We start from the raw sequence: 25,368 nt of genomic DNA, 5'->3' as shown, positions 1-25,368 counted from the left end.
GAGATTCAGGAGAAGTGCAAAATGTGGGAAACGGTGCAAAATTTTGTAGAAAAACACCACTCGAATAAGGCTGTAGCAGTGCGTGCGATGAATCAGTTCAATGACAATGCAATGTCACATTTTCGTGAAATCCTCAAAAAGAGAAATTCACTAACGCAATCATTTTTTTTTTGCTAGGGGCTTTACGTCGCACCGACACAGATAGGTCTTATGGCGACGATGGGATAGGAAAGGCCTAGGAGTTGGAAGGAAGCGGCCGTGGCCTTAATTAAGGTACAGCCCCAGCATTTGCCTGGTGTGAAAATGGGGAAACCACGGAAAACCATCTTCAGGGCTGCCGATAGTGGGATTCGAACCTACTATCTCCCGGATGCAAGCTCACGGCCGCGCTGCCTCTACGCGCACGGCCAACTCGCCCGGTCTAACTAACGCAATCACTACTATCTGTTGTCGTACTGGAATTGTTTTCTTTTCGTGCAACGTTAACGAGGAACCTGCCCAATGACTGTTGCTGGATCAAGATATTGAAAATTCACTGAGATAGCACCCCTCTTCTTCGGTGCTAGCCCTGGACCGCCTGAGGAAACAAAAGACGGCACGATGAAGCGGAATGCCACAGAAGAGAGACGTGTCTACAGCAAAATAGTTGCCGTAGGTATGTGTGTATATTTTCCTAATAATAATGATAATTATTAATGTACCGCTAATTTTAGTCTTCATTTGCGTGAAAGCAATTATTACCTTCCATTCTGGACAAAAGTTGTAATGAAAGTTCACGGATACGATTCGTTCACATAAGCGACTTTGAATATCATCCTAAGTCTGGTAGGACATTTGAATCGACACCTTCCGAACTCGAGGTGAACTAAATTCCAATTTGACGAAGTAGAAATTGGAATACTGGGACCATGTGACATATTATGTCGTATTTTTGCTTGCAGAGGTGGAAGAATGACCTACTCATTTTTCTCACTGAACCAGATAATTTTTTTATTAATATTAGCAATAAGTCTAAGAATTTCCTTGTTCTCGCCAAATCTTTGGAAAATCAAACGGCACAAATGAGAGATACCACTGTGTAAAACTATTGCATCTTTGATTAGGTTTTAAATACGACATGCGAAGCAAATAATTTATCATGATCTCCTAATTCAATTTTTAAAATATTGATGAAAGGGTAGCGTTTCCGTTATTGTATCACACGAAAATCATTTCAAACATCAGTTTGATTCACACAGTTGTTACACGATGCACCTCAAAGAAGGAAAACCTTCAAAGCATCCTGAGATGGACCCTCTAATAGTAGATGTTGGACCGGGCGTGAGCTTACATCCGGGAGATAGTGGGTTAGAGAAGGAGCCGAGCTCGATAGCTGCAGTCGCTTAAGTGCGGCCAGTGTCCAGTATTCGGGAGGTAGTGGGTTCGAATCCCACTGTCGGCAGCCCTGAAAATGGTTTTCCGTGGTTTCCCATTTTCACACCAGGCAAATGCGGTGCGACGTAAATACACTAGCAAAAAAGGAGATGTTGGAGCAACACTGTTCTTTAAAGCCAATAGCTTCCGTGGTTTCCCGTGGTTGCTAAACATTGGAGTGCAACTGACATGCTATTCTAGAAAAGAAAATTATATTTCGAAGATTTGATTTCCTGTGTGACAAGTTGACTGGAAGGAGATGTGAAATGGTCAATGGTCCGGTCGTAAAACAAACCAACTGTCGATACTGTAACAATAATAAATCCAATTATATCACTGTCTTCTTCCTGAATTTTTTCCCAGTTTTATTGAGGTTGTGTGGATTTCGCCCAGTTTTACGGCCAGATGTGCTTCCTTACGTCAGTCCTATGAGGAGGAATATATTCAATGTTGCGAGTTTCTGTGTTGTTGGTAGTGTGATATAGTGTGTGCGCAGATGCAACCAAAGATTTTCATCGGTAATTTATGGTACCCTGCGAGTATCTGAGTCTGCCTTACATTAGAACACTCCACTTCCCCAGATTTCGGCCCTCTCGGCGATGTCTTCTCATGTACCATTTTTTTACTATTTATTTACGTCGTACCGACACAGATAGGTCTTATGGCGACGATGGGATGCGAAAGGGCTAGGAGTGGGAAGGAAGTGGCCGTGGCCCCCATTAAGGTTCAGCCCCAGCATTTGCGTGGTAGAAATGGAGAACCACGGTAAACCATGTACAGGGCTACCGACAGTGGGGTTCGAACCCACTCTCTTCCTTCTGTACCGACGTTGTCGTAAAAGGGTCATACCGGGCGAGTTGGCCGTGCGCGTAGAGGCGCGCGGTTGTGAGCTTGCATCCGGGAGATAGTAGGTTCGAAACCCACTATCGACAGCCCTGAAAATGGTTTTCCGTGGTTTCCCATTTTCACACCAGGCAAATGCTGGGGCTGTACCTTAATTAAGGCCACGGCCGCTTCCTTCCAACTCCTAGGCCTTTCCTATCCCATCGTCGCCATAAGACCTATCTGTGTCGGTGCGACGTAAAGCCCATTGCAAAAAAAGGGTCATAAAAACATCATTTTCATCACCGTTACGTGAGCAAAGGAATTCGGAGGAATCCCTGCGCGAATTCGAAAACCATGTTTTAAAACCATAAATTTTTCTTTGGAAAATTATCTCCGAAGGCGCTGCTAATCGGCACCCCATACCTGTAAATCTAGCGCGGCCCATTTTGCATCCCATGACCGATACGTTCCCTAAACAAGTCTTAAAATGATCAGTGTCCTGGCTTTTGGCGCATTTTAACTTTCATTGGTTAACTTATCTTGCTCGGGCGCTGTGTGTCTGTGCTGTCTTCATCGTAAGACACCATACTCTTTAACGGGCAGGCCGCCTATAGGGTGCCCTCTCAAGAGACCTGCACCAGAACTTTCCGGAGGCCACATGCCATTAATATTGTTATTATTATTTTGATTATTATTATTATCATCACACTAGTGTTTATTATAAGATGAATATGAAATGTGATGATGGATGTTGGCCTTTATTATTGCGGCTCCCATGGGATTAAAATTAATTCACCAGGCGGATTGGCCGTACGGTTAGGGACACGCAGCTGTAAACTCCCATCCGAGATATATTGGCTACGAATCCCACTGTCGGCAGCCCTGAAGATGGTTTTCCGTAGTTTCCCATTTTGACACCATGCAAATGCTGGGGCTGTACTTTAAGGCCACGGCCGCTTCCTTCCTATTCCTAGGCCTTTCCTGTTCCATCGTCGAAATAAAACCTATCTGTGTCGGTGCGACGTAAAACAAATAGCAAAAATGAAGGAGTAAATCTATATATATAAAGTAGCTTGTCCTGACTGACTGACTGACTGATTCATCATCGCCGAGCCAAAACTACTGGACATAAAGAAATGAAATTTTGGGGATATATTCACATTAAGATGTAGGTGCTCGCTAAGAGAGGATTTTTGGATATTCCGTCGCTAAGGGGGTGAAAAGGGGGGTGAAATTTTAAAATGAGTGTGTCTATATCTCAAAACTTTAAAAGTTTACAGATGTGAAAATTGGTATTTAGAATATTCTTTAAAAATAAGGAAACACGTATTTTTTTGTTTTCAGACAATCCCAATAGGAGGGGTGAAAAAGGGTGAAAAAGGGGTTGAATGCCTTTAATCCGGATACGCTACTTATATCTCAGAGACTGAAGATATTACAGACCTCAAAATTGGTACTTTTGATCGCTGTGAAAAATAAAGAAACACATATTTTTTTGTTTTTGGAAGATCCAATTAATGCGAGGGTGAAAAGGGGGGTGGATTTTTAAAATGAGTGCATCTATATCTCAAAACTTTTAAAGTTTAGAGATGTAAAAATTGGTATTTAGAATCTTCATTAAAAATAAAGGAACACGTATTTTTTTTTGTTTTCGGAAAATCCCAACAGGAGGGGTGAAAAGGGTGAAAAATGGGTCGAATGCCTTTAATGAGGCTACTTATATTTCAGAACCTGAATATATTACAGACCTGAAAATTGGTATTTGGGATCTACTTTAAAAATAAAGAAACAGGTATTTTTTCGTTTTGGGAAAATCCAAATAATGGGGGGTGAAAAGGGGGATGAAATTTTAAAAATGAGTGTACCTATATCTCAAAACTTTCAAAGTTTATAGATATAAAATTTGGTATTTAGAAATCTCCTTTAAAAATAAAGAAACGCGTACTTTTTTGTTTTCGGAAAATCCTAATAGGAAGGGTGAAAAAGGGTGAAAAATAGGTTGAATGCCTTTAATGAGGCTACTTATATTTCAGAACCTGAAGATATTACAGACCTGAAAATTGGTATTTGGGATCTACTTTAAAAATAAAGAAACAGGTATTTTTTCGTTTTTGGAAAATCCAAATAATGGGGGGTGAAAAGGGGGGCGAATTTTTAAAATGAGTGTGTCTACATCTTAAAACTTTGAACGTTTACAGATGTAAAAATTGGTGTTTAGAATCTCCCTTAAAAATAAAGGAACACGTATTTCTTTTTTTTCTCTAAATCCCAATAGGAGGGGTGTAAAAGGGTGAATAATGGGTTGAATGCCTTTAATGAGGATACATATATCCCAGAAACTGAAGATATTACAGAACTGAAAATTTGTAAATGGGATCTCCTTTAAAAATATAGAAACACGTATATTTTTGCTTTTGGAAAATTCAATTAATGGCGGTTAAACAGGAGTGGCAAATTGGGGTGAATTTCTTGAAAGACTATATCTACAGAATATCTGAGAAGCGTAAAATGTTACAGACGTAAATAGTGGGTATTTGGAATCTCCTGTAAGTGTAAAGAAACATAGGTGATTTGTCTTTGGAAACTCCACTTAAGGGGAACTAAAATGGGGTGAAATTTTAAAATGAGAATTTCTACAGTATATCGCAAAAAACTTAACATGTACATAAGTGAAAAATGGTCATTTTTTATCCTATTAAAAATAAAGAAAAGTGTATTTTTAGTTTTCGGAAATACAACTGAAAATGGTGTTGAATTCTTTTAATTAGGCTACTGATATCTCAAAAATGAAGATGTTACACACGTGAAATTTTATTTTTGGAATCTGCTTTAAAAGTAAACAAACACGTATTCTCGGAAAATCCAATGAAGGGGATTTGGAGTGTTAAAGGATAGAAAAAATTATTGACTTAATTGTATGAGAATACATACATCTAATAAAAACTAAAGTTGTTACAGACGTGAAAATTGGTATTTTGATCTCCTTTAAAAACAAAGAAAGGCGCGTTTTGGTGGGGAAACAATTTTTTTTTGGGGGGGGGGCGGGAGTGAAAAGGAGTTGAATTCCTTTCATGAGGACACATAAATCAAAAACTGAAGAGGTTAGAGTGGTGATAATTGGTATTTAGAATTTCCTTTACTATTAAAGGAACAAGTATTTTTTGCTTTAATATCACTTTGTGAGGGATGGGGGGGGGGAGTGTGGAAGGAAGTTAAAAACGTGAATTATTTTTAAGGGGATACTTATATCTCAAAACTGAAGGTAATAAACGTGAACATTGGTATTTGGAATCTCCTTTAAACATAAAGAAACACGCCTTCTTTTAATTTTTTGGAGGGTGGGGGTAAATAAACTTAACGGAGGTGGGGTGTAAAAGGAGGTGAGACCAATTGATTTTACTGTTCGTAATGTACTTATAAGGAGCCTCCGTTGCTCAGTCGGCAGCGCGCCGGCCTCTCACAGCTGGGTTCCGTGTTTCAAATCCCGGTCACTCCATGTGACATTCGTGCTGGACAAAATGGAGGCGGGACAGGTTTTTCTCCGGATACTCCGGCTTTCCCTGTCATCATTCATTCCAGCAACACTGTCCAATATTTCATTTCATTTGTCACTCATCGATCATTGCCCCAGAGGGGAGCTTCGGCAGCCGGCACAATTCCTATTGTCGCCGCTAGATGGGGCTTTATTCATTCCATCACTGATCCTGTCGAATGATAGGAAACAGGCTGTAGACTTGCGATGTACTTATTCTGATCATAAACCGATCATTTTTAATATTTCCTGGGTTCTTTTTCAACAGCCATATTTTCCTTCGGAGAACGTTCTTAGATTAGAGTAGATTCTCCTGGCATATAAATAAAAATTTAAACACATTTGAAATAAACGATAGGAATGAGATTGGCCGTCAAATTGTTCACCTCTATAATAAGGTCAATAATACACGGAGGTATGTCATTCGTATCACCAGAAATTCCGCACACTTGCCTACGCGCAACAATGGTGCTGGTCACATTGTTAGCAATGACAATGGCAGCAGATGTATTTTACCGCCAAGTAGCGATCTTGCATATTGCTGTGGGGTCCAGAACATCAATAATAATAATAATAATAATAATAATAATAATAATAATAATAATAATAATAATAATAATATCCTGGACCGTCGTCAACATGTGCGGACCGTGCTGGAAACGGGTCCTGGACGGATAATGACTACGATTGCAGTCCGGCCGCCGGTTTAGTACCGGCAAAGCACCTAAGAGGACACCACGCCGGATCTCCTCAAGGATTTGATCCACATTAAAAATGCTTATAGGAAAGCATGGCTAAGATTTAGGAACCCAACTGACCGGGTGAAATACCTGGACCTAGCCCGGGAAATACGAAATCGATTGCTGGAAAGAAAGATTGAAAATGGGAGGAACGTTGCCGTAATCTCTCAGTAAACGAGTCAGATCACGAATATCGGCGGGTTGTATATAAAACGATAAGCATTCGATTATAAATTTCAGTATATAACCGTAGCGAAGCACGGGTATCTTGCTAGTTAATGTATAAAAGTATTCGACCTGCACAGGGTTTGAACCTACGAAGACAACACATCGCTGGTCTAAAACTCCCGTGACCACGAAGAAGTATATTGCAGTTTACTCCATGCCGTAACATTTCAGTGTTAACTAATTATCGGACCATAGAGAAGATGTTTTCAACTTAGATTATACACGGCTGTTTGAACAAAATTAATCTGAACGAATAGGCTCGACTGATTCACCCTTTATATAGGCCTAAGGAGCATCTGAAACACTTCGAAAAATATCAGAACAATCATCACGGAAACAATAGAAGACAGACTGTACAATTGGCATGTTTCGAAGAAATACTTCGTTGTAAAAGTGCTGCGAAACTTCTGAAACGGGTGGTGAGAATGACTGTGCGTGCGACCATAATAGTGTCGACAGCGAGCGCGTGGCCGAAAGTGAAAAACGCAGCGGTAGGGGATGAAGCAGTAACTGACTGAGACAGAACAGTCGTATACTGAAGATGCCCATTCTGGCTCTGTTGATATAACAGTTGTGACAATATACACCGTTCGCTTCTCATGCAAAATACCTCCAGACGAAGAACACGCATACCTTACCGCAGTCTACGGTTCCACTGGTTTATTTACAGCACTTCTAACTCATTCCTCCCCCAGACAGCCAACATGCAATGAACCACTCAACGATTAACCGACTAGGCCACCAAACTCGGTTATATGGGATAAAAGTGCTCAAATTAGGCTGCTATATTTAGCAAAGTATACATATTAACATTCAGTCCAATTCCTTGGCTGAATGGCCAGCGTTGAAGCCTTCGTTTCAGAGGGTCCCGGGTCGGTGATTTTAATCACGTCTGATTAATTCTTCTGGCTCGCGGACTGGGTGTTTGTGTTTGTCCCAGAAACTTTTCTTTTCATATTCAGACAACACACTACACTACCAACCATCACAGAAACACGAAATAGTGATTACATCCCTCCATATAGGGCTGGAGTCACGAAGTACATCCGGCCGTTAAAACAGGGCCAAATCCACATGTGTGACGCAATTCGCACCCGCGACCCTACAGTTGAGGGAAGAGCGGTAGAAGAAGACTGATTAACATTCAGTCGTCCGGCTCCGTGGCTAACTGGTTAGCAAACTGGCCTTTGGTCCAAGGGGTCGAAGTGGTCCCAGGCTAGATTTCCAGCCAGGTCGGAGATTTTAACATTCATTGGTTATTTCGGCTGGGTCACGGACTGGGCGTCTGTGCCATCTTTACATTAGATTTTAAATATTATTGGTTTCTACGTCCCACTAACTACTTTTACGATTTTCGGGTACGCCATTAGATTTCCTCACAACAGGCATATCGTCCATCGGGGTCAACTGGAAAGGCCTCCCGGAGGCGACAACCCACTATTTTCAGTCTAAAATTAAATCATATCCCGGTTCACGACGATGATCTAAGTGTTAGCATAGTTGCCTTTCGCCTGCTTGGTGCGGATTCGATTCTCAACTCTGCTACGATTTGAAGAGTAGTATGACGGTCTAGAATGGGATTCATTCAATCCCAGATAGCTCAATTCACAATAAAGGTGGATTAAATTTCAATAACTCTGTCATCCCACAAGCGATTGTCCATGCTTCCTACTTCATTTCCAGGTTAAACCTGGGGACCTTCTCAACCCATTTGTTGCGATCGATTCTTCCTCGATCTTAAAACCAATAAATTACAAATACACATACAATAAAGACCACCCTGTCACAGAACTACCAGCCAGACGTAACACACACTGATAATGCTGAACTTTTGCAGACGATCTCCCATGAACCGGACATGAATAGTCAAGATTAATAACGAGTCAAATACAGTACTACGAGCAACACGTCTGATTCTAGTTGCTGCTAAATGTCACATGTAAATGGCTCAGTGTTTGTTCATTATATCTTACGAATTAGACAACTATTATAATATAATAAGTATATCATATCTTCGAACACCACTAAACATTAAGGAATAATCAATAATGTTTGCTAAGAAAATTAATAACAAGTAGGCCTATGTATATGCAAATTGCATTCTTACCTTACGAAGGACGTGTGCAACCGAGAACATTCCAGTAAGACTTTCGAACTTCAACACCCCGCACTGACCGACCACTTCAACTGTACGACGCAACGTGGCGACTATCGGAAGATATCTTGCTTCGATCTACACTGTGATCCAAAGAACACAAAACGTCTACTGACTTGTATCAAGGCGTTGTAGCTGTACAGATAGCACACCCCTAAATGAAAGGAGTGGTGGCAGTCAGTAAATAATAATAATAATAATAATAATAATAATAATAATAATAATAATAATAATAATAATAATAATATATTATAATATTATTATTATAATTGTGTAACGACCCTTAGTTCCTATAAATATTAACGGTACGCCGGGAAAGGTCAGAATTTTTCCCGCCAAAGATCTTTAATGTGCCAGAAGCCAGGGTCATGGAGTTGTCACATTTAAATAGCCTGGAATACAACAGACCTCAAATGCGATTGGACCCGTTATCTCCAGAACAGAAAGACATCAACAAACCGAATGCATCAATGGGCTCCTCACTATATAGAACATAAATATTGTGCAATGTTAATCTGTTTCTTTGGTTATCAATCTTGAGGATGTTTGGATGCTCAGATAGCACTATCAAAGGCTATGTGGTTATATGGAAACCGCAAAATCGGATAGTGGTGCCAATATGAGGCCTACTAGACAAGACGAGGATTTGAGGTAGTTTGTCATTGCCTTCCTCACTGGACCATAAAGTGCCATTGCATCACGGGTGAACCTGTGAATAATACCTTTCATAACATCCAGATGCCGTGCCCCGAATGTCATTAATCAGCATCACCCATACCAGAGCAGCTTCCATACTGCCACAGTCATAAACGAGACTGAGACGAGTGGAAGCTACATTTTGCGTTGAACTGTGCTAAGAGACAGCCGATAACTACTATATCCTTGTAAGAATAGCAAAAGGTGAATAATTCAGCCCTTCTCCTTCTTCTTCTTCTTCTTCTTCTTCTTCTTCTCCTTCTCTTGCCAGCATCTTTCTCTACTTTTTTTTTTTTTTGCAAGTTGTTTTACGTCGCTCCGACACAGATAGGTTTTGAGGAAGGTACTAGGAGTGGGAAGGAAGCGGCCGTGGCCTTAATTAAGGTACAGCCCCAGCATTTGCTTGGTGTGAAAATGGGAAACCACGGAAAACTATCTTCAGGGCTGCCGATTGTGGCGTTCGAACCCACTACCTCCCGAATACTGGACACTGGCCGCACTAAAGCGACTGCAGCTATCGAGCTCGCCTCTTTCTCTATTTATTGGGGTCGTCACTTGATATGCATTTACCTAGTTTTACAGTCGGATGTCCTTCCTGATGCCAACCTTATGTAGAGGGATGTACTCACTATTACCGAGGAGATGGCTGTGTGGTTAGGGGCGCGCAACTGTGAGCTTGTATTTGGGAGATAGTGGGTTCGAACCCCACTGTCGTCATCCCAGAAGATAGTTCCCATAGTTTCCTATTTTCACACAAGGCAAACGCCGGGGCTGAACCTCAATTAAGGCCACGGCAGTTTCCTTTCCGCTCCTATCCCATCGTCGCCATAAGAAACCTCTGTGTCGGTGCGATGTAAGTTAAAGCCAATTGTAAAAAAGGTTGTACTCATTAATCCGTGTTTCTGTGGTGGTTTGTAGTGAGGTATGTTGTGCGTTTCAGAAGACAAGTGTTTTCAGACACCGAGCGAGTTGGCTGTGAGATTAGGGTCTCGTAGCTCTGAGCCTGCATTCGGGAGGTGATAGGTTTGAATCCCTCCGTCGGCAGCCCTGAGGATAACCATCTTCCCATAGTTTCCCATTTTCACACCAGGAAAATGCTGCAGCTGTACCTTAATTAAGGCCACAGCCGCTACCATCCCAATCCTAGAGCTTACCCATTCTGCTGCTGAAAAACTGCGATGTGTTAGTGGGACATTGTATCAGTGGTTTAAAAAAAGTATTGAGTCAACACAAACAACCAGTCCGCAAACCAGAGGTATTACACATATGTAGTTATAATCTTCGACCCCGTCGGGAATCGAACCAGGTTTCCTCTGAGCCGAAGACTATTACGCTGACCATTCAGCCAAGGAGCCAAACAGGTGGATTCAGCCCTATATGTGTTAAAATATTTGCAAGTACCACACGTAACAGAAAACTTCACCTCTGTGATGAATGAATACAAAGGAAAATAAAGGCCTTTGGAGGCGGAAAGGCAAAGTCTTCCACTATCCGTAACCTCGGTACTTTTTGGGTATAGTGTCCGGCTCAATGGCTAAATGGTTAGCGTGCTGGCCTTTGGTCACAGGGGTCCTGGGTTCGATTCCCGACAGGGCCGGGAATTTTAACCTTAATTGGTTTGTTTCGCACGGAGGCTGGGTGTATGTGTCGTCTTCATCACCATTTCATCCTCATCACGACGCGCAGGTCACCTACGGGTGTCAAATCTAAAGACCTGCATCTGGCGAGCCGAACATGTCCTCGGACACTCCCGGCACTAAAAGCCATACGCCATTTCATTTCATTTCATTTGGGTATAGTGGTTAGTTCTACGACCTGCCGATTTTTCCCCGCATAAATCTGGTGATCAGTCTTGGTGTAGGGCCAATGCACCTACGGAAGTAGAAATCTCGTTTCTTACATTCTTCGCCTGACGGGGAATCGAACCCACATCCTTCCGAGTGAACTGAACATTCCTTTAGAGCCTCGGCTAGGCAACCCCTTGAATTAAAATAAGGTAAAGAATTACATTTATTTCCATCCATACACCATCATTAATCTGCGCAGACCGAGCAGTCGCTTAAGTGCGGCCAGTGTTCAGTATTCGGGAGATAGTGGGTTCGAACCCCACTGTCGGCAGTCCCGAAGATGGCTTTCCATGGTTTCCCATTTTCACACCAGGAAAATTCTGGGGCTGTACCTTAATTAAGGCCACGACCGCTTCCTTCCCACTTACAACCCTTTCCTGTCCCATCGTCGCCATAAGACATATCTGTGTCGGTGACACGTAAAACAAGTTGTAAAACATGGAAAACAATAATCTGTGAATACCAACCGGCTGCGTAGTTTATTTGGTTAAATGCTTGCCTACTTTACGTGGGGGGCGTGGTCAAATTCTTTCGTTATCGACTGGCTTGTAAGAGTGCCTAGAGACAGCGGCTCATGTCAATAGGTACACTTTCTTTCTTAATCTGGTTACACTCCAGGGTTGGTTTTTCCCTTGGACTCGGGCAGGAATCCCACACTTTGGGTCGGGTGAGACAACTGGGAAGCAGGTCCAGAACCTCCCCAGGCGGCCTCACCTGCTACGCTGAACAGGGGCATTGTGGAGGAATAAAAATATTGGAAGGGCTAGGCGAGGATGAGGTAACGAAGCGGCCTTTGTCAGGAGAAGATGTGGGAAACCACGGAAAACCACTTCGAGGATGGCTGAGGTGGGAATCGAGCCCACCCTCTACTCGGTTGATCTCCCGAGGCTGAATGGACCAGGTTACAGCCCTCGTATCACATTCCATATTTGTGGCAGAGCCGGGAATCGAACCCGGGCCTCCGGGGTGGCAGGTAATCACACTAACCACCCCACCACAGAGGCGGACTGTCAACAGATACACAATCCCTATAATGAACGTCATTCCAAACGGATTTGGGAAGTAATTGAGTAAAAGTGATCGAATTACCTGTAACAAATACATTTTTAGGAATTTTTCGTTCTAGTTGTAGCTGCAGTCTCTTAAGTGCGGCCAGTATCCAGTATTCGGGAGATAGTGAGTTCGAACCCCACTGTCGGCAGCCCTGAAGATGGTTTTCCGTTGTTTCCTATTTTCAAACCAGGCAAATGCGACGTAAAGCCAATAGCCTTCCAGTCGTTACTTCTTAGAAAGGTATTTTACTGGTAATTTACTTCTTGAAATGAAATAGTAATCGTTACATTCTATCATTGATATACTATACGTCGCATGGAAACAGAAATGAGAAAATAAGCTCACTGGACAAGAAAATAGTCACTCCTGGAGAAATCATTACAAGCATCATTTAACAACGTGCAACTCCACCTCTAGACTTGATAACCGTCTGGATTCGGTTAGGAAGTGAGTCCACGAGTTTGTGCAGATACGTCGCATCCAGGTTAAGCCACTCGCTGACGATGTGATCGCGCAATTCCACCAAATAGCGGAGATGCTGATGTCGGCGTTTTACGCGCTGTTCCAACATGTCTCGCAGATTTTCAATTGGGGTTCATGTCAGGTAATTGTGCAGGCAAGTCGAGATGTAATAGGGTGGAGCAGTGTTCTTAAAACCAGCCACATATGAGTCCATCCCGATGAACTTTGCTGTTGTCATCTTGAAAAATCGGATTATAAAAGGCATACTGATCATGCAGATGTTGACTGAAAGGCAACACCTGATCATCCAGAAAGTTTAAATAAACGTGCTGGTTCATGTTAGTGGTCACCTCAGTGAGCGGGCCCAATCCATGATAAGAAAAACACCCCCTAAACATCACAGACCCATCTCCGATTTGAACCACACCTTGCACACTTCCACGATGAAATGCTTCATTTGACCTTCAGTACACTCGATGACGTGCGCCATTGGAGTACATGCAAAAACGTGCTTTGTCAGACCACATTACGTTTCGCCAGTCAGCTACTGTCCACGTTCGATGATTTCTAGCCGATTGAAGGCGCGCAACTTTATGCGCCTGTGTGAGCAATGGGCTCTTGCGAGGTGACCGACTCCAAATGTTCATTGCATGCAGTTCCCGTCGCAATGTTCTCTCGCCGACAGCTTGGGATGGACCTTCATTCACTGACTGCAGCAATTCCTGTCGGCTTTGGAAGTGATTTTGATTCGCAAGCCGTGAAACGCGTCTCCGGTACCCCTCAATCAGGATCTCTTTCCGACTACATTTCTGACGTCGTGATTCGAGGACACGTGTAGTACACCACTTCTACTACTAGACATGTTGAACAGTCCACTGCGAAATACTAACAAATCCAGAAATTTCACGCACCGTATGGCCATGGGCACGGCCAAACACGATTCCCCATTTTTTGCCACTCTGTCACATCCATACATTACCCATGTTGATGTACACTGTCCGCTTGAAATATCAATGTACCACTGATCACTACTGCCTTATGCCCACATACAGCCAGTGTGCGTGCGATTGAGCACAGGGCTCGTTCGTTGAGCCATCTGTACAGGCTTAACGATCCATCTGTGCGTACGCATTAGGGTGGCTAATTTTTTGTCCGGTGAGCTTATTTAAGTGGTGTTGATAACTTTTTCAGTACTACTGCAACAGAACCAGTACCTACTATTTTGCTTTACGTCGCACGGACACAGATATATCTTTTGGCGACGATGGGATAGGAAAGGCCTAGGAATTGGAAGGAAGCGGCCGTGGCCTTAATTAAGGTACAGCCCCGGCATTTGCCTGGTGTGAAAATGGGAAACCACGGAAAACCATCTTCAGGGCTGCCGACAGTGGGGCTCGAACCCACTATCTCCCGATTACTGGATACTGGCCGCACTTAAGCGACTGCAGCTATCGAGCTCGGTAGAACCAGTACCTTCGCCAGTGCTGGATGAGATACAAGTTACCTCTCCAATACCTCCAATTTATCGTAGTGTATCCGCCTATGGTGCTGGAGATGTTTTTAACTTTAAACACAGATAGTCCTTTAAGTTTTCATTAAATGCAAGGATGTACTTTCCCCCAATAAATAGAAGCTTAGCGATGAAAATTTTAAGATCCAATTATTTTGTGTATTTAGTAAATGGAAAATTATTTGAAATGCTGAAAGTAACTAGAACAAAAATTATAGAAAAAATTAATTTGGAAAATTCCAAGATACCAGTTTAGTCCCACTTAGTAATGTGTCTATGTTAAAACAAGCGAGCTAGCCACACGGTTATGGTCAGGTAACTGTGAGCTCGCATTCGGAAGATGGTGGGTTCAAAACCCACTGTCGGTTGCCTTGAAGATGGTTTTCCGTAGTTTCTCGTTTTCACACCAGGCAAATGCTGGGAATGTACCTCAATTAAGACCACGGCCGCTATCTTACCAATCCTAGCAATTTCCCATCCTTGCGTCCCGTCGCGGAAAACCTTCGATGTCTTAGTGCGACGTTAAACTATTAGCTAAAAGAAAATCACTGTCTAAAAAAAGAAACACTAAATGAAGTATATTTTTCCTTGCAAACTTTGATACCGTTCCAAATTTTTTCCGTAAGACTGGCATTCTGTGAAGTAACTGAAATTGTACTGATTACTTGTTGAAAATTTAGAAACGAGATTTCCACTTCCGGACGTGCATATGGCCCTGAGGTTCACTCAGCCTACACCAAAAATGAGTACCAGGTTAATTCCTGGGGGCAAAGGCGGCCGGGCGTAGTGCTAACCACTCTACCCCATCACGTGCCGAGGTTAACAATGGTGGAAGCCTTTACCTTCCATTACTCCAAGGGCCTTCATGGCCTCTACGGAGGTGACTTTACTTTGCTTACTTGTTGAAAAAGGAATTGTAACAGAGTAACATATTTCTAAAGTAATTGTAATTTTCAGCCCAGTTACTTTGTCTCCCACTTTTACCAACACTGATTCCAAGCCGACGTTCCAGCAATGACACGTCTCTTCATAACTATGGTAGTTTTCCGCAGGAGTGGAATGTAAAGACTTCCATTGGTCGTAATCTCGGTATTAAGAAATAAGTGCCATAGAGTGGTTAACTCCTTGCTGGTCACGTTTCCTCTCGGGAGTCAAACAGGTACTTATTTCTGGTATACGATGCGCGAGTGCGGGGCCATGTGGCTCTGCAGAAGTGGAAATCTTGGCTCTAAATTTTCCAACTTCTTGGTGGAAAACCTATGTGCAGACTGAGCATGCCTTTACTGCCTCGGATAGGTAGTCACCGTGCAAAATGCGTAGAGTATTAGTAGACAAGCCCCCGTTTTGTTGCCTTTTTCACTGTTTCTGAATGTTACTGAAAATACATAGTGAGAAAATAGTGTCTAAGCTGGTGCTAATATTGGTAATAATAATGGCGTGTGGTCTACGGAGAGGCCTGGTGCAGTCCTTTGAGTTGACGCCGTATGGCGACCTGAGCGTCTGTAAGGATGGGGCCCCACCTATGCTGGATTCTAATGACGAAGACAGCACACACACCCAGTCCCCGAGCCATTGGAATTAACCAATGAAGGTTAAAATCCACGACCCGTCCGGGAATCGAACCACGGACGCCCTGTACCAAAGACAAGCAGGCTAATCATTTAGATATGGAACCGGACAAAAGTAAACTCGTGTCCTAATACCGAGGTGGTGCAGCTCTTTTCAGATACCCCCCCCCCCAATGGAGCTGAGTTTCAACCATATACTAGCCCTTCTGCCATTCTTAAATGTCTGACAGTACAGGAAATCGAACCCGGGCCCCCGAGGACGGCGGTTCATAACACTAACCGTTACGATACGGAAGCGGACGCTAATATTAGTGACCACACGAAAGATTGAGTCTGATATTTAGGGCACTTGGCCGTGCGGTTACGGTCACGCAGCTATGAGCTTGGATTCGGGAGTTAGTGGTTTCGAATTCCACTGTCGGCAGCCCTGAAGATGGTTTTCCAGTGTTCCCCCATTTTCACACCAGGCAAATGCTGGGGCTGTACATTAATTAAGGCGAACGGCCACTTCCTTCCCACTTCTAGGCCTTTTCTATCCCATCGTCGCCATAAGACCTATCTGTATCGGTACGAGGTAAAGCAAATTGTAAAAAAGTGCACGTGCCAAAAAATGGAAATATTCTTGGTAATATTACGCAGACTAGCCGGCCTCGTTGTATAGGGGTAGCGTGCCTGCCTGTTACCCGGAGGCCCCGGGAGCGATTCCCGGCCAGGTCAGGGCCTGAGGGCTGGTTCGAGGTCCACTCAGCCTACGTGATTAGAACTGAGGATCTATCTGACGGTGAGATAGCAGCCCCGTTCTAGAAAGCCAAGAATAACGGCCGAGAGTATTCGTCGTGCTGACCACACGACACCTCGTAATCTGCAGACCTTCGAGCTGAGCAGCGATCGCTTGGTAGGCCAAGGCCCTTCAAGGGCTGTAGTGCCATGGGGTTTGGTTTGGATTTACGCAGACTAATTTCGAGACATGAATATTAAACAACCAAGAAGAGCACCTTGACATTTGGCTGTCCCGAGTGGTGTTCACATGTAAAACCGCTTGCCCGGGGAAGTAGAGCGGACAAGTCGTGAGTCGAGAGAAGCAAGCTAATCCTTGGTTAGCCGGACGACAGGGATTACAGCAGCAGCGGTGAGTTTGTGGGAAAGACATGGGGCACAGTAAGGATAGATGTCCTCCAAGATTCTGTGACGGAATATTGTTCTGGGCGCAACACACGGACTAACAGTCGAAAGTAAGCAGCGACAGAAAGTAGCTTTTAGAGTGTCAAGTTTTAAATATGTAAACACTTCCGAAAGAGCTGCCTCTGTGGATCAGTGGTAGAGTGTCCAACTTATGACCCCATGACCCTGAGTTCGATCCCGGCAGAGGTAGTCGATATTAGAAGGGTGGTCATTAATCTTGGCACTCCATGAGATCGCCGATGTCATGATAAAGATCTCTGGTGGCCCTCTCGGGGTCATCTGACAAAATTAAATTCAGTCACAGACCCATCCAGTAGAATTCCGCTTTCATTGCTAGACATCAGCACAATTGGAATTCCATAAAGTCTGAAACTTGCTGGAAGATATTGGTACGTCACGATCGCAAAGTCACGCCACGACCTCCCAAGTATAGAATTAATATGTATGTGATGTTTTATTTTTTAATCTTTCACAAGTTGCTTTACATCGCACCGACATAGGTAGGTCTTACGGCGACAATGGCACAGAAAAGGGTTTGGAGTGGTTAAGAAGCGGCCGTGGCTTTATTTCAGGTACAGTCCCAGCATTTACCTGGTGTGAAACTGGGAAAGCACGGAAAACCATTTTCAGGGCTGCCGACAATGGAGTTCGAATCCACTATCTCCCGAATTCTGAATATTGGCCGCACTTAAGCGACTGCAGTTATCGAGCTCGGTTATGTGATTTGAAATTAAATCATCATATAAATCAGAGGAACAAGTACCAGTGCGGTGATTAAGTGTGAGATAATTTTATTAAGTGTAAAAAATGCGCGTATAAATTCACATAATACCTATACGAAAGTTGAGCCTTGGCAAGAAGTAGCTAGCAGCCAAGGTAACATAAAATTGTGTAATATTGCGAGAGGGACTTTAAGGCGCCAAGCAGAGAGTTATGGACCGAATGTCACGTAGACCTCAAACTTAAAACGCAACAGCAGTTCGCAGTAAGAAATAGAAGTACTTCTAGAACAATCAAGAGGATCATTAAGAGTTTTGCGTGCGAGTGTTAGCAAATGGTGTGAGTACTGAAGGGACCAATGGGAAACCTGTACCTTAGCGAATCTATCGACTATCGCAATTCGTTTCTAGAAAGACTGGATAAAGCAAGCATGTCAAGTTCACGAGCTGACTGACAGTTCTGCGTGCATGAGAAACGCTATTGTGAACGGTACTGCAGGACGTTATCTGATAGCGTTAGCCTGGGAGGGGTATACATTACACGTTCATAATTACGGTACTCCGTACAATACATTATTATATTCTTTCATATAAGGATGTACTTAATTGTTTTCAATATGACGTTTAAATAAAATGAGCGACAAAACTTGCTTTAATTGCCATGTACCAAGAAAATAATTATTACTTTAAAGGATGCCATAAGGAATGAAGTATAAAATAAAAGCCTTAATTATTTATTTTTTCGGGGATGAACATGCTCAACTGTGCTGTGAACAATTATGAAGCAGAATAAAGCCGAATGCTATGCCACTAGAATATCGCTCCTTTAGCAAAACGGTATTTTTTATAAAGTTATGCAAAAGGAAATACGCTACGATGAAAGTAGCATCTCTTCGAGGAATCGTGCTGATACACAAGTTCACAAATACAAACTCACTAACGAATTATTGCGTCATTCTTTATTCCACATCCTATGTAGCTGTATGTTTCAACCATTACTTGTATACCAAAACAGGTAACTGGTACCTATCATCGGCAAGCGTGCACAGGCCTGAGTCAGCAACGTGGGGAAGTGCAATCGACTGAAGGAAAGAGACTTGCACCCGGGAGCACAGATATTTCTAGCACGGGCACTGTGCGTACGGCGGGTAAGGTTTGACACCCGTGGAATAAAGTATAAACGGGCTTGAGTTAAGACGCAGAGGGCGAGGATCAAACTGACTGTGTGGTAGGTGCAGGAAGGTGGGGGTATGGACAAAAGTATTCATTGCGAACCCGGAAGTGGTACGGTGAGCTTCCTAAGGTGATACGCCGAATCTTAAGCCGAGGAGATTTGTGTTGGTGGTGTGATTTACGGAGAAGGCAAGATGGTTGCGGCCGTGACCTGTAAAGGAACTGTCGTCGAATTCTCCTTAGTGCAAGAGAATGGAAAACCACGGAAAACACTCGCGACAGTTGGCGGTTGGGATCAGCCCCTCCATCTCCCGAATGTAGAGCCCCAAGGCTAGCCAAAACTAGCCGTTGTGGCGAAGCCTACTGTGAAAGTGAAAGGACATACGTGCCTTTCACTTAGCTCTCTCTCTTTCTCTCTCTCTCTCTCTCTCTCTCTTAAGTGCAGCCAGTATCCAGTGTTCGGAAGATAGTGAGTTCGAACCCCACTGTCGGCAGCCCTGAAGATGGTTTTCCGTTGTTTCCCATTTTCACACCAGGCAAATGCTGGGGCTGTACCTTAAATAAGGCCACGGTCGCTTCCATCCCACTTCTAGCCCTTTCTTGTCCCATCGTCACCATAAGACCTATCTGTGTCGGTGCGACGTAAAGCAACTTAGCAAATTAGCTCTCTCTCTCTCTCTCTCCTCTCATCGGCTGCGGGTAGTACTGGTGCGCTACACATATATCTACGGGAGCTTCAAGAACTTCACTACTAGTCGCAACCGGCTACCGCTTCTCGGTACCTAGGGTTAGATAGGGCTTTATGTGGTCCAGGGTTCCCGTCCGTGTTGGATATGCCCGAACCCAGTGGTTCTCTTTTAGATATCCTCACAATTACACACATGGGACCAGGCTCATCATTTCGGAAAGTGCATTGAACTTTCGAAAGAGCAAATTGTCAATGAGCCTGGGACCACACACACACACACGCGCGCGCACCGTACTTCAAAGAACTTCCAGAGACTGCCACCATTTGTGAGACGCTCTTTCCACAGCGCTTCCACGCATCTCTCATCCTCGGAACTGCCAAAACAGATCTGAAGGGAAGGATAACATTTTTCCGGCCACCAGACAGTGCGTAGAGACACCGCGCCAAGGCGAACAACCCGGACAGTTGTACTGAGACGCACATGGAGAGACCAATGCCAAGCCCCCCACCACCATACATCCTCGGAGTGGATACTCCGGACTCTGTGACTAAACCCCATAGAGCAGGGTATTCCACTTGGGGACAGCATAGCACTAACCTAGCATCATATCCACAAGGCGGCAGACATACCATTACAGGCACAACCCTCAATAAAACCTGGAGCCCGGGCCCGAACAACCTGCCTGGTCTTGGTGGCACCTAGCTGCCCGGCAAGCTATCAAGCAGAGCTGACAGTTATCCGTGCTCCGCCCGGTGGCTGCGAGCCCACCGGCCCCGTAGCTACAGTGGTAATGCATGAAATGGAGACAACCTCTTCTCCGGAAACGACCAAAGGAGCAACAGCAACACCGGTGCCGGGGGCTAACTGACCACGTCTCAACACTAGTATACCTCCACTCGTGGTGGTGCCGGGCGCGGGGAAACAGGACCCAGTCCTGACGATCCGGGTGCCCAGGTATCTAACCCGAGCGAGGCCCAGTACTCGCATACAGGACTTCCGGCGTCATAGGAAAACCAACACCCACCCAAAAAATAAAGCAACTCAGACTCCGAACCTTTGGGTACATACTTAGTGACAGACACTTTAGCGGAATCCCAAGTAGCGGATGCAGAGGCCATGAAGGGAGAGGGAATAACCTCGTGTCGGGTAGCTGAAAGCCAGGTCCCGGACTCACGACCAGTGGACCAGGAAGAAGGCTTTAGGGTGGCAAAGGGAAGGAGGAGGAGGTGGAAGAGGAGGAGGAGGAGGAGGAGGAGGAGGAATGAGAAAGGGTTCAAGTAGGCCCAGTCAACGGGCCGAGTGGCTTAGGCAGGGAGAAGTCTCAACCAGAGTACAGACTCCGTCGGCTCCATAGACACTACCGACACCTCACTACATCCCCCCACAACACAAAAACACTAGCTCACGAAAACCGCACAACAACAACAACAACAACAACAACAACGAAAACCTGACACGAAACCTCACCCTAAGAGGTCACACCACCCCATCTCTTTACCGAATACGCAGATGATATTAAAGCACTGCCTCACAACATCATGAGCAGAGAGGGTACTACTTCTCCAAGCTGAGATGGGAGGCCTATGAAGCCGTCCGGCTGCACATGATGTGCTTCAAAAGCCACGACGTAGTTTGACGAGTGTTAGCAGGCATGAAGTTAAATTCACACAGTCGTGTCTCGCAGCTCGATTAAGTGGTTGGTAGTGCGCATCTCTCTCAACAGGTACTCTCCGGAGGACTTCAGAATTGCAGTCCACTCCCAAGTATCCCTGCTGTATCGGTGTCACGGATGCGAACAGGAAATAGGCGTGACCAGAGACTCCTTTTCCTCATAGCCGTGGCGGGCGCCACAGGAGCTGACAATGTGGGACGCATGCGCCTCCTGGAGGACATGCTGGTCTCGGTGGAGCTGTACCGCTCTTCTGCCTACCGTCCCCAATTTGGAGTGTGTCAGAGGCATGGAGACTCCGATGCGGCCTGCGGGGCTAGTGCGAGATGCAGGAGGAGCGAAAGCCGCCACATGTCAGGCGACTGTCCCCATGGTAACGATCCCATACACTTCAAGTGCACCAACTGCGGGGAGCCACACGCGGCCTACTATAGGAACTGCAGCCAGCGTACGACTTTCGAAGACGCAAAACAAGGCAAAGGGCAAAAGCGTGACCAATGCGGCAACACTAAAGCTCAATCACGCCCCTCAGGCACCAATAGCCCCTAAGCCAAAGGAAAGCCCACAGGCACAGAGGCCCCTAAGGCACAAAATACCCCTCAGGTCACCCACACCCTTCAGGCACCAACGGCCAAAGCGAAATCCTAGACTCATCAGGCAAACTAGGCCATCAGGTGGAGGTAAAGGGAGACTGAAACCCACAAGGACGGAGGGTGAACCCAACCTGGCCCACCGGCCCAAACACACACCACCGCCGTCTTCAAGGAGGAGGAGAAGCCCTCCACCAAAAAGGCCGACGTCCACCCCTCCCACCAAGGGAAACGAAAAAGTCCACGCTCAGTGAGCCAGAGCTATTCGAGCCCCCACCCTGTGACCAGCTGCACTCCCCGCAAAAAGAACAATCACAAGCCTACTAATAGCGCGAAGGCACCCGTGGCACAGCTCTAATCCCAACCCACGTACCCACCCACAATCATCCACATCTTACACGAACAGGCTGAAAAACAGAGAGAACCGGCACCCAAAAGGAAAATGGCAGGGGGAACGTTCAGGAGTCGGCTAGACGAGTTCTTGAGAACAGTCTTCCCAAGTCTAAACTTCAATAACCTCCCAATAGCAGGAACTGGTATATTGAGAGCACTGGCCATATCACTGCCAATGACCTGGCTGGGAGACTTCATCTGTGGCTTCATAACCGTTGATGGCTGAGCAACCCAACAACAAGAATAACAACAATAATAACAACGACATTCAGGAGATTCGAGTCTTATATGGAACTGCAAAAGCATCGGCAGCCATAAAATCGAACTCAAACCCTTCCTAGTTAAACAGGCAATACGTGTCGCGCTACTAGCGGAGGCATTTCTCAAACCGGGTAAGAAATTCCCTATAAAATGATACAAGCTGCATAAACACGACAGGGCAACTCGCTGTGTGGGAGTGGCAGTTCTGCTTAGAAAAGACATCATACATATGGAGCTTGACATATCAGAAATTCTCACGTTATAAGCATGCGGAATTAGCATGCCAGTTTCAGAGACATTCATTAATGTCATCTCGGCATATTCCACTCCGAGAAGTTTAACTTCTGAACACATAGAAGTAGTACTAGGACTAGCCAAGAACACTATACTGAGAGGAGACCTCAACTCAAAACACGCCAGCTGGGGCTGCCTGAAGCCTGACAAAGAAGGCACTAAACTGTTTAACCGCATAATACTCGTATCACAGGAATACATTGTAACAGCCCCCTGCGAACCTACATTCATAGCACCACGAGGGCATGTCTCCGACATACAAGTCATAGGCCTACTTCAACATTTACCTCAAGGGCACAGCATGGCGGTAATAAACGATCTAGAATCGAGACACCAACCAGTGCTAATTACACTAGATGCTAACCCGGAGGAATCTGATCAAAACCCTGAGGGAAGGCTTAACTATAAAACAGCAAAATGGGGCAAATTTGAGAGAAAGATGGATACGTTACACCAGGGGACAGAATACACGCAACTGCAAAGTCCGGTCCATATAATTGAAACTGTCACAACACTAGCACAGGCGATGCAGGCAGCAAAGAGTGCGAGTGTCGCGGTCTATACAAAGACCAAAATAACAAAATAACAGCCAGCTCACATGAAAGATCTAACACGAAGGCGCAATAGATACAAACGCAGTTGGGCGCGATACTACCGCGATTTCGATCGATAAAGGAAAAACCAGCTAAGTACCGAAATAAAAAACTGCAGGAACACAGGTCGCGCGAATGGAATAACAAATTATATCTATTACACAACTACCAGGCAGGTGTGGAAACTAGCGAGACACTTCATGTGAGAACCGCACGTAATCCCAGCAATTTATGGGCCTAACGGCCCGGTATTCGAGACCCGAGGGAAGCCGAGATCATAGCAGACACGCCTGAGGCAGCATTCTCTCCCAACGAGGAACCGTCAGACCCTATCCTCACAAGGCGAATAGAAGCAAACCTAGAGGAATTCCTCACCAATGCTTCTAAGTGTGAGGTTAAGAAAACGAATGTTCACGAGATTAAGTTCATCATAGATCATATTAACCCAAAGAATGCCCCTGGTGCAGGTGAAATATAAAATATCATAATAAAGAAAATAACTCATAAAGCCCTACATTACTCAAAAGCACATTCAGTGAAATGCTCAGGCTTCAATACTATCCCGTGCAATGGAAAAGGGCCATAATTCTAGTATTTGTAAAATCATTAAAGATAGATCGGACCCAAATAACTACAGACCAATAAGCCTTCTCGATAGCCTCAGCAAAGCGTTCGAGAAAATTCTGCTGAAGGGGCTAATAGAGCATATCAAAGAAAGAGGAATTATCCGCAACGAACAACTCGAATTTAGAAATGGACACTCCCCTACACAACTCTCGGCTTTAAAAGACAAAGTGATACGGGCACGGTTTTCATAGATATCCAAAAGGCATTCGACAAAGTGTGATATGAAAACTTACTAACGAAACTAATAGGCTACGAGTTCTATCCTGGATACGGCAGAATAATCAAGTCATGTCTGGAGGGCCGAGAGTTCCAAAATGACACTGTCGAGCACGCGAGGGATCAGAGTGATCGTAGCTCAAAGGCTCACTAATAGGCCCAGTTTTGTTGGTCCTATATGCAAATGATATGCCGACAGTAGAACTCACTACCACGCACCTCTATACATAAGATACACCAATGTCAGTGCAGCACCCTGCAACCATGAGGACACGAAAGAGGCTACAGGTAGCACTACATACGCTCGAACCATGGCTAAATAAATGGCGCATAAAGGTCAATGTTAACACGATTGTGCCAGAAAGTTATAAAAAGAGGCGTATGGCTTCTAGTGCCGGGAGTGTCCGACGACAAGTTCGGCTTACCCGATTCATATCTTTTGATTTGAGCCCCGTATGCAACCTGCGCGTCGCGAAGGGTATGAAATGATGATTAAGACGACACACACCCCCAGTCCCCGTGCCAGCGGAATTAACCAATTATGGTTAAATATCCCGACCCTGCCGGGAATCGAACCTAGGACCCCTGCGACCAAAGACTAGCAGGCTAACCATTTAACCATGAAGCCGGATGCCAAGAAATGATGTTTCAAAGGAAGAACAGGCACACTCAAAGGACAACCAATAGAAAACCCCTCACGCTATTCACTCTACAAATAACATGTCATGGCCTAGAGGTAGTTTTAGATTTAAAAAAGCCACCGAGTTCGATACCTGGAATCGCTTAAGTGTGGCCAGTATAAAGTATTCGGGAGATAATGGGTTCGAACCCCACTGTCGGCAACACTGAAAATGTTTTTCCGTGGTTTCCCATTTTCGCACCCGGCAAATGCTGGGACTGTACCTTAATTAAGGCCACGGCCGCTTCCTTCCC

The sequence above is a fragment of the Anabrus simplex genome, chromosome 2 (genome assembly GCF_040414725.1).
Source record: "Anabrus simplex isolate iqAnaSimp1 chromosome 2, ASM4041472v1, whole genome shotgun sequence".
In the NCBI taxonomy this organism is placed as follows: domain Eukaryota; kingdom Metazoa; phylum Arthropoda; class Insecta; order Orthoptera; family Tettigoniidae; genus Anabrus; species Anabrus simplex.
Note: the sequence above shows the minus strand (reverse complement) of the source record.